Source organism: Aulonocara sp. 'chitande type north' Nkhata Bay, linkage group LG6 (assembly GCF_057382095.1).
Source record: "Aulonocara sp. 'chitande type north' Nkhata Bay isolate Kocher_YH1m ecotype deep benthic linkage group LG6, A_spYH_male_GT1.1, whole genome shotgun sequence".
In the NCBI taxonomy this organism is placed as follows: domain Eukaryota; kingdom Metazoa; phylum Chordata; class Actinopteri; order Cichliformes; family Cichlidae; genus Aulonocara; species Aulonocara sp. 'chitande type north' Nkhata Bay.
The window spans coordinates 978296-988445 of NC_141349.1; the positions used below are offsets into that span (position 1 = coordinate 978296).

At 33.1% G+C, this 10150-nt stretch overlaps 1 long non-coding RNA gene across 1 annotated transcript; it reads left to right on the forward strand.

Annotated features, from left to right (window-relative positions):
- The first annotated feature begins 684 nt into the window (after positions 1-684).
- Positions 685-1652, forward strand: LOC147326961 (uncharacterized). The gene is made up of 3 exons (XR_015130009.1): positions 685-797; positions 883-994; positions 1075-1652. It is a non-coding gene; the product is annotated as an uncharacterized LOC147326961 (long non-coding RNA).
- The last annotated feature ends 8498 nt before the right edge of the window (positions 1653-10150 follow it).

Genomic DNA, 10150 nt, shown 5'->3' on the forward strand with positions numbered 1-10150 from the left:
CCTGAGTTAACGAAAACTCTGGGTTTTCGGTTTCACAAAGCGAGTTCAGCTGAAGCCTGAGTGAGTCACTATGACGACACACGCCGTGAAGCTAACCTGCCCCCTAGCAGGTTTACTACAACTAACCCTGACTGTCTCCACCCCTTTGTCGGAAACCTGACAGTAGGAAGTGTCGGACATGGCGTGCCCCTTCCTTGAAGAGCCAGTAGATCGTGAAGCCCAAATTCTCCGCAGAGCTCTCCGCCGGGAGAGAGTGATCAGAGCGCGTTTGGACATTTTATCATTTCCTGATGATTTCCTGTGTGAACGTTACCGTTTCTCAGCACAATCTATAATTTATTTGAATAACATCCTCAGGCCATATATTACGCATGTGACACATCGCGGACATGCTCTCAGTTCTGTACATATTATTTGTATTGCACTTCGTTTTTTTGCAAACGGGAGCTTTCTGTATAATATTGGTGACGCTGAGCACGTTTCCAAGGCTACCGTCTGTCGGGCAGTCAGGAATGTTACAGTTGCACTGAAACGTCTCCTGTACTCGTTTGTGTTCCCCGGTCATAGACCCACAAGATTCATCAAAGAGGGATGCCACAAAATTGCAGGTATCAGGATGACCAAAACTTAATTTATGATGTGGTGATACTTGAACTACTACTTAAATTTTACATTTATTTTCACGGTTCCCAGGCGTGATTGGCTGTATAGATGGTACTCACATTCCAATCATTGCTCCTTCAGTAAATGAAGGAGACTATGTGAACAGGAAGTCTTTCCACAGCATTAATGTACAGGTACATAGTTCCCTGTAGCATTTCAAACTAACAAATTATTTCATCATAGTAATGGATGCTAATTTGTGTTCTCTGCACTGTGAAGATCATATGTGATGCTGCCAACATTATCACAAATGTGGAAGCCAAGTGGCCAGGCTCTGTCCATGACTCACAAATATTCCGTGAATGTACACTGAGCACAAAATTTGGACATGGTGAGTTGAAAATACTTTAAAATATATAAAGACCAATTGCTTCAGGGACATTTGAACTGAAGTGTATCCTTCTGTCTTAGGAGAGTTCACTGGCTACTTGCTTGGTGATAGGGGGTATCCATGTTTACCCTATTTGCTTACCCCTTACTCTGACCCTGAACCGGGCCCACAGCAGCGATATAATCTGGCTAATTGCAGGACAAGAGCCAGAGTTGAAATGACTATCGGAATGCTTAAGGCCCGGTTCCAGTGCCTGCAAAGACTCAGGGTCACCCCAGAAAGGGCATGTGACATTATTGTGGCATGTGTGATTCTTCACAACATTGCCACAATTAGAGGAGAACACTGTCCTTCTGAACCAAACAGCAGTGATCCAAACCATGAACATCCTGACCCTCCCACGGACATACAAGATGGAAGAGCAGTCAGAGACACCATATGTCACAATCATTTCTTTTGACCCATCACCTCAACATGTTGAAAGAAGAATAAACAGATTTTTTGTTCAACTGGCTTTATTGGTCACCTGTATTTCCTGTACACAAAGTATTAAAAGATGTAAACCTCATAAAGTGTCTCTGTTGCTTCCTCCTCTGTAACAGCTGTCAATGTTTCTTCATTATTTTCCTGTAGTAAAGAAATAAACAACATTGCTGTTCTACTGTAAACTCATATAATCTGTGGAGTATTACTCACAACTGCATCTTGGTCTGGCTCAACAGGAGGCTGCACCAGATGCAGTACACCATCACCATCAACTGATAGAATATGAGGTTTATACAGGTCACTTATAACTTACAAGGGACCAAATGGCAATTAACAAACATACCAATCACCTTACACTTCATTGTCATTATGCTCTCAAAGACAACCAAGACTGAGGGAAGGCAAAATCAGTAGGAAAATAACTTCACTACAAAATAATCCATTATGGTAAAGAGTTTATCAAATGAATGAGTAGCACTGCAAAGGTGACTGTGAAGAAAGGATGTATGCACATCATGTATTATTTTGAATTTACCCCCTATGTAGGCACTTGTGTCTTGCGGGGTTATTGACTCAGAGGATGTCCCCACAGAGATGCCTTCGGCCACAGGGCGCCCACTGTTTTGGCTGAGGGCCAACTGCTCAGCCTCTGTGAGTGGTGGTGGTGGAGGACCCCCACCTGTTTTTCGGGCCTCCGCTTTTTTTCTGTTGGCTATAACGGGTCACATTTGAGCATACAGAGTAAGCAAATATGTACTTGTAATGTGCTCTAACTGCAATTGATTTACATCGGACAAACAGACCAAGCACTATGGCTCATAATACAATTACACCTTACCTGTTTGGACTATATTTTTATATTTCATTTTTACTTGCTGCCAGGAACGTTTGGGGCCTGTTGGGTTGCACCTGCGCTCACATCACGTCACAAAATAAAATGTATAAAATAACAAATAAAATAACATATGATAAAATAACATATGATAAAATAACGTGTTAAATGGGTGGAAATCCCTAGATCAATGTTTAAATTAACACTCACGCATTGACTCTGTCGGCTATGTTTTGCCATGCATGCTCACTTTCTTTTGCAGCTGTCGCTGTGTTACTTTTTTCCGCGGAATTTGCATGTTATCGGCATATGCTGCCATCAGAATTTCGGCCTCAAGCGCTGTAAAATACATTGACTGCGCCTTCTTTCCCTCCGTCTCCATGGTGACTCGCTTAATCTGTGCTCCACTGATCAGGGCTTTATGTATCCTCGTCCGCGCGCTTAACTTGGGGTTAAAGCAACTCCGCGTTGACTGAACTACTTGTTATCAGCCTTTCTGAAACCGAATATTCCGAGTTGGACAGTTCGGGATTACTCAACCCTGCGTATCGTTTTTCACTCTGAGTTTTCTAAACCGGCTTCCTGAAACAGGGCCCAGACAATGGAATATGAATGAAAACAACAGAATTTGAATGAAAAGAACAGAATTTGATCAAAAACCAAAGAACTTTGAATGAAAACAACAGAATTTGAACGAAAACAACGGAATTTGAATGAAAACAATTAAATTAGAATATATAAAACAGAGTTTGAATGAAAGCAACAGAATTCTAAAACAAACAATCGAATTTGAATAAAAAGAGTAGAATTAGAATGAAAACAACGGAATTTGAAAAAACAGAACAGAATTTGAATCAAAACAATGGAATTTGAATGAAAACAACAGAATTGGAATGAAAACAATGAAATTAGAATGTACAGAACAGAGTTTGAATTAAAACAATGGAATTAGAATATATAGAACGGAGTTTGAATGAAAGCAACAGAATTCTAAAACAAACAATAGAATTTGAATAAACAGAGTAGAATTAGAATGAAAACAAAAGCATTTGAATGAAAACAACGGAATTTGAATGAACAGAACAGAATTCACTTCCTGTTTGCCATTTATGTCACTTCCTGTTTGCCATTTGTTTGAAAGTTGTGTTTTTATCGTGTCCTGTGGATTTTTGAAATTTGGCCATCAATTTCTGGAGCAAAGACTACTCAAATTGTTGGAACTTTTTGTACAACCCCTGTCTGGATTACGACTTTGATACATGATATTGGACTGGACTAACGGAGTTAACGAGGTAATTGCAGGCTAGCCAACACGTTACCAGGCTAACAGCTGACTGAGGAATCAGCTGACTGAACCTGCTACCAGGGTAACCAGATAAAATGGGGCCGAAGAGGACACCGTCGGCTGAGGAAGTCGAGGACATTAAAAAGTCTCTTGACTTCATAATGGAGGAAATTTCTACTATCAGACTGCAGCAGAAAAATATCATTGAAATTGTGGAGGAGGTAAAGCTCCTCCGCATCCAAAATGCCGAAAAAGATAAAATAATTGCATACCTGGAAAGTAAGGTCGCTGAGAACAAACAATAGAATTTGAATGAAAACAACAGAATTTGATCAAAAACCAAAGAATTTGAATGAAAACAACAGAATTTGAACGAAAACAACGAAAGAAGAATGTACAGAACAGAGTTTTAATTAAAACAACGGAATTAGAATGTATAGAACAGAGTTTGAATGAAAACAACGAAATAAGAATGTATAGAACAGAGTTTGAATGAAAGCAACAGGATTCTAAAACAAATAATAGAATTTGAATAAAAAGAACAGAATTAGAATGAAAACAAAAGCATTTGAATGAAAACAACGGAATTTGAATGAAAACAAAAGCATTTGAATGAAAACAACGGAATTTGAATGAAAACAACAGAATCTGAATGAAAACAATGGAAGTTTAAAAGAAACAACAGAATTAGAATGAAAACAACGGAATTTGAATGAAAACAAGGGAAATAGAATCAAAACGATGGAATTAGAATGAAAACAACGGAATTTGAATGAAAACAAGGGAATTTGAGAACAAACAATGGAATTTGAGAACAAACAATGGAATTTGAATCAAAACAACAGAATTTGAGAACAATAATGGAATTTGAATGAAAACAACAGAATTTGAATTAAAACAATGGAATTTGAATGAACAGAACAGAATTTGAATGAAAAGAACAGAATTTGATCAAAAACCAAAGAATTTGCATGAAAACAACAGATTTTGATCAAAAACCAAAGAATTTGCATGAAATCAACAAAATTTGAATGAAAACAACGAAATTAGAATGTATAGAACAGAGTTTGAATGAAAACAATGGAATTAGAATGTATAGAACAGAGTTTGAATGAAAGCAACAGAATTCTAAAACAAACAATAGAATCTGAATAAAAAGAGTAGAATTAGAATGAAAACAAAAGCATTTGAATGAAATCAAAAGAATTTGAATGAAAACAACAGAATTTGCATGAAAACAACGAAATTAGAATGTACAGAACAGAGTTTGAATTAAAACAATTGAATTAGAATGTATAGAACAGAGTTTGAATGAAAACAATGGAATTAGAATGTATAGAACAGAATTTGAATGAAAGCAACAGAATTCTAAAACAAACAATAGAATCTGAATAAAAAGAGTAGAATTAGAATGAAAACAAAAGCATTTGAATGAAAACAACGGAATTTCAATGAAAAGAACAGAATTTGAGAACAAACAATGGAATCTGAATGAAAACAACAGAGTTTGAACGAAAACAACGGAATTTGAATGAAAACAACGAAATTAGAATGTACAGAACAGAGTTTGAATTAAAACAATGGAATTAGAATATATAGAACGGAGTTTGAATGAAAGCAACAGAATTCTAAAACAAACAATAGAATCTGAATAAAAAGAGTAGAATTAGAATGAAAACAAAAGCATTTGAATGAAAACAACGGAATTTCAATGAAAAGAACAGAATTTGAGAACAAACAATGGAATCTGAATGAAAACAACAGAATTTGAACGAAAACAACGGCATTTGAATGAAATCAAAAGAATTTGAATGAAAACAACAGAATTTGAATGAAAACAACAAAATTAGAATGTACAGAACAGAGTTTGAATGAAAACAATTGAATTAGAATGTACAGAACAGAGTTTGAATGAAAACAATGGAAGTAGAATGTATAGAACAGAGTTTAAATGAAAACAACGGAATTAGAATGTATAGAACAGAGTTTGAATGAAAGCAACAGAATTCTAAAACAAACAATAGAATTTGAATAAAAAGAGTAGAATTAGAATGAAAACAAAAGCATTTGAATGAAAAGAACGGAATTTGAATGAACAGAACAGAATTTGAATGAAAACAATTGAATTTGAATCAAAACAACGAAATTAGAATGTATAGAACAGAGTTTGAATGAAAACAATGGAATTAGAATGTATAGAACAGAGTTTGAATGAAAGCAACAGAATTCTAAAACAAACAATAGAATCTGAATAAAAAGAGTAGAATTAGAATGTATAGAACAGAGTTTGAATGAAAGCAACAGAATTCTAAAACAAACAATAGAATCTGAATAAAAAGAGTAGAATTAGAATGAAAACAAAAGCATGTGAATGAAAACAATGGAATTTCAATGAAAAGAACGGAATTTGACAACAAACAATAGAATCTGAATAAAAAGAGTAGAATTAGAATGAAAACAAAAGCATTTGAATGAAATCAAAAGAATTTGAATGAAAACAACAGAATTTGCATGAAAACAACGAAATTAGAATGTATAGAACAGAATTTGAATGAAAGCAACAGAATTCTAAAACAAACAATAGAATTTGAATAAACAGAGTAGAATTAGAATGAAAACAAAAGCATTTGAATGAAAACAACGGAATTTGAATGAACAGAACAGAATTCACTTCCTGTTTGCCATTCATGTCACTTCCTGTTTGCCATTTGTTTGAAAGTTGTGTTTTTATCGTGTCCTGTGGATTTTTGAAATTTGGCCATCAATTTCTGGAGCAAAGACTACTCAAATTGTTGGAACTTTTTGTACAACCCTGTCTGGATTACGACTTTGATACATGATATTGGACTGGACTAACGGAGTTAACGAGGTAATTGCAGGCTAGCCAACACGTTACCAGGCTAACAGCTGACTGAGGAATCAGCTGACTGAACCTGCTACCAGGGTAACCAGATAAAATGGGGCCGAAGAGGACACCGACAGCTGAGGAAGTCGAGGACATTAAAAAGTCTCTTGACTTCATAATGGAGGAAATTTCTACTATCAGACTGCAGCAGAAAAATATCATTGAAATTGTGGAGGAGGTAAAGCTCCTCCGCATCCAAAATGCCGAAAAAGATAAAATAATTGCATACCTGGAAAGTAAGGTCGCTGAGAACAAACAATAGAATTTGAATGAAAACAACAGAATTTGATCAAAAACCAAAGAATTTGAATGAAAACAACAGAATTTGAACGAAAACAACGAAAGAAGAATGTACAGAACAGAGTTTGAATTAAAACAACGGAATTAGAATGTATAGAACAGAGTTTGAATGAAAACAACGAAATAAGAATGTATAGAACAGAGTTTGAATGAAAGCAACAGGATTCTAAAACAAATAATAGAATTTGAATAAAAAGAACAGAATTAGAATGAAAACAAAAGCATTTGAATGAAAACAACGGAATTTGAATGAAAACAAAAGCATTTGAATGAAAACAACGGAATTTGAATGAAAACAACAGAATCTGAATGAAAACAATGGAAGTTTAAAAGAAACAACAGAATTAGAATGAAAACAACGGAATTTGAATGAAAACAAGGGAAATAGAATCAAAACGATGGAATTAGAATGAAAACAACGGAATTTGAATGAAAACAAGGGAATTTGAGAACAAACAATGGAATTTGAATCAAAACAACAGAATTTGAGAACAATAATGGAATTTGAATGAAAACAACAGAATTTGAATTAAAACAATGGAATTTGAATGAACAGAACAGAATTTGAATGAAAAGAACAGAATTTGATCAAAAACCAAAGAATTTGCATGAAAACAACAGATTTTGATCAAAAACCAAAGAATTTGCATGAAATCAACAAAATTTGAATGAAAACAACGAAATTAGAATGTATAGAACAGAGTTTGAATGAAAACAATTGAATTAGAATGTATAGAACAGAGTTTGAATGAAAACAATGGAATTAGAATGTATAGAACAGAATTTGAATGAAAGCAACAGAATTCTAAAACAAACAATAGAATCTGAATAAAAAGAGTAGAATTAGAATGAAAACAAAAGCATTTGAATGAAAACAATGGAATTTCAATGAAAAGAACGGAATTTGACAACAAACAATAGAATCTGAATAAAAAGAGTAGAATTAGAATGAAAAGAAAAGCATTTGAATGAAATCAAAAGAATTTGAATGAAAACAACAGAATTTGCATGAAAACAACGAAATTAGAATGTACAGAACAGAGTTTGAATTAAAACAATTGAATTAGAATGTATAGAACAGAGTTTGAATGAAAACAATGGAATTAGAATGTATAGAACAGAATTTGAATGAAAGCAACAGAATTCTAAAACAAACAATAGAATCTGAATAAAAAGAGTAGAATTAGAATGAAAACAAATGTATTAGAATGAGAAAAACGGAATTTCAATGAAACAAACAGAATTTGAGAACAAACAATGGAATTTGAATGAAAAGAAAGGAATGTGAATGAAAAGAACAGAATTTGATCAAAAACCAAAGAATTTGAACGAAAACAACGGATTTAAAATGAAAATGATGGATTTTCAATGAAAAGAATGAAATTTGAATGAAATGAAAAGAATTTGAATGAAAACAAAAGAATTTGAGAACAAACAATGGAATTTGAACGAAAAATACAGAATTTGATCAAAAACCAAAGAATTTGCATGAAAACAACAGAATTTGAGAACAAACAATGGAATTTGAATAAAAACAGTAGAATTAGAATGAAAACAAAAGCATTTGAATTAAAAGAACGGAATTTCAATGAAAAGAACGGAATTAGAATGAAATGAATAGAATTTGAATGAAAACAATGGAATTTGTATGAACAGAACAGAATTTGAATGAAAACAATGGAATTTGAATGAAAACAACGGAATTTGAATGAACAGAAAATAATTTGAATGAAAACAATGAAGGTTTAAAACAAACAACTCAATTAGAATGAAAACAACGGAATTTTAATGAAAACAACAGAATTTGAGAACAAACAATGGAATTTGAATAAAAAGAGTAGAATTAGAATGAAAACAACGGAATTTGAATGAAAAAAACGAAATTAGAATGTACAGAACAGAGTTTGAATGAAAACAACGGAATTAGAATGTATACAACAGAGTTTGAATGAAAGCAACAGAATTGCAAAAGAAACAATAGAATTTGAATAAAAAGAGTAGAATTAGAATGAAAACAAAACCATTTGAATGAAAACCACGGAATTTCAATGAAAAGAACAGAGTTTGAGAACAAACAATGGAATTTGAATGAAAACAACGAAATTTCAATGAAAACAACGAAATTAGAATGTACAGAACAGAGTTTGAATGAAACAAAGGAATTAGAATGAAAAGAGAATTAAAATGAAAACAACGGAATTTGAATGACAACAACGGAAGTAGAAAGTACAGAACAGAATTTGAATCAAAACAATGAAATTTGAATGAACAGAACAGAATTTGAATCAAAACAATGGATTTGAATGAAAACAACAGAATTTGAATGAAAACAATGGAAGTTTAAAACAAACAACAGAACTAGAATGAAAACAGCGGAATTAACATGAAAACGACAGAATTTTAATGAAAACGACAGTATTTGAGAACAAACAATGGAATTTGAATAAAAAGAGTAGAATTAGAATGATAACAAAAGCATTTGAATGAAAACAACGGAACTTCGATGAACAGAACAGAATTTGAATGAAAAAAACGGAATTTGAATGAACAGAACTGTGGTATCGCAAGAAATTAGTAGGTTATATAAATATATGAGTATGCATAATAGTTATTATTCATAGATACCTACATCCTAAGTTCCTGTTATTCTTCTGAAAGAAACAGAATGAGTGTGTCGTTACAATGGTAATGCCAGGAGAGGCAGTATTAGTTCTGTGGTACATTAATGTGTAAGGAAGTGGAAGAAGAGTGTGTCCTGTAGGAGGCAGTAGAAAATGGATGCTCATGTTCTGTACATGCCCTGAAAGAAAGGTTCAGTAAACCAGTTGCAACGATGCTCCGGTGTAAGGCTCAGTTATTGTACTTTTATTTTTTGAAAATGCAACAAGAACAGAATTTGAATCAAAACAATGGAAGTTTAAAACAAAAGACAGAATTAGAGTGAAAACAACAGAATTTGAGAACAAACAATGGAATTTGAATAAAAAGAGTAGAATTAGAATGATAACAAAAGCATTTGAATGAAAACAACGGAATTTCAATGAAAAGAAAAGAATTTGATCAAAAACAAAATAATTTGCATGAAAACAACAGAATTAGAATGAAAACAAATGTATTAGAATGAGAAAAACGGAATTTCAATGAAACAAACAGAATTTGAGAACAAACAATGGAATTTGAATGAAAAGAAAGGAATGTGAATGAAAAGAACAGAATTTGATCAAAAACCAAAGAATTTGAACGAAAACAACGGATTTAAAATGAAAATGATGGATTTTCAATGAAAAGAATGAAATTTGAATGAAATGAAAAGAATTTGAATGAAAACAAAAGAATTTGAGAACAAAC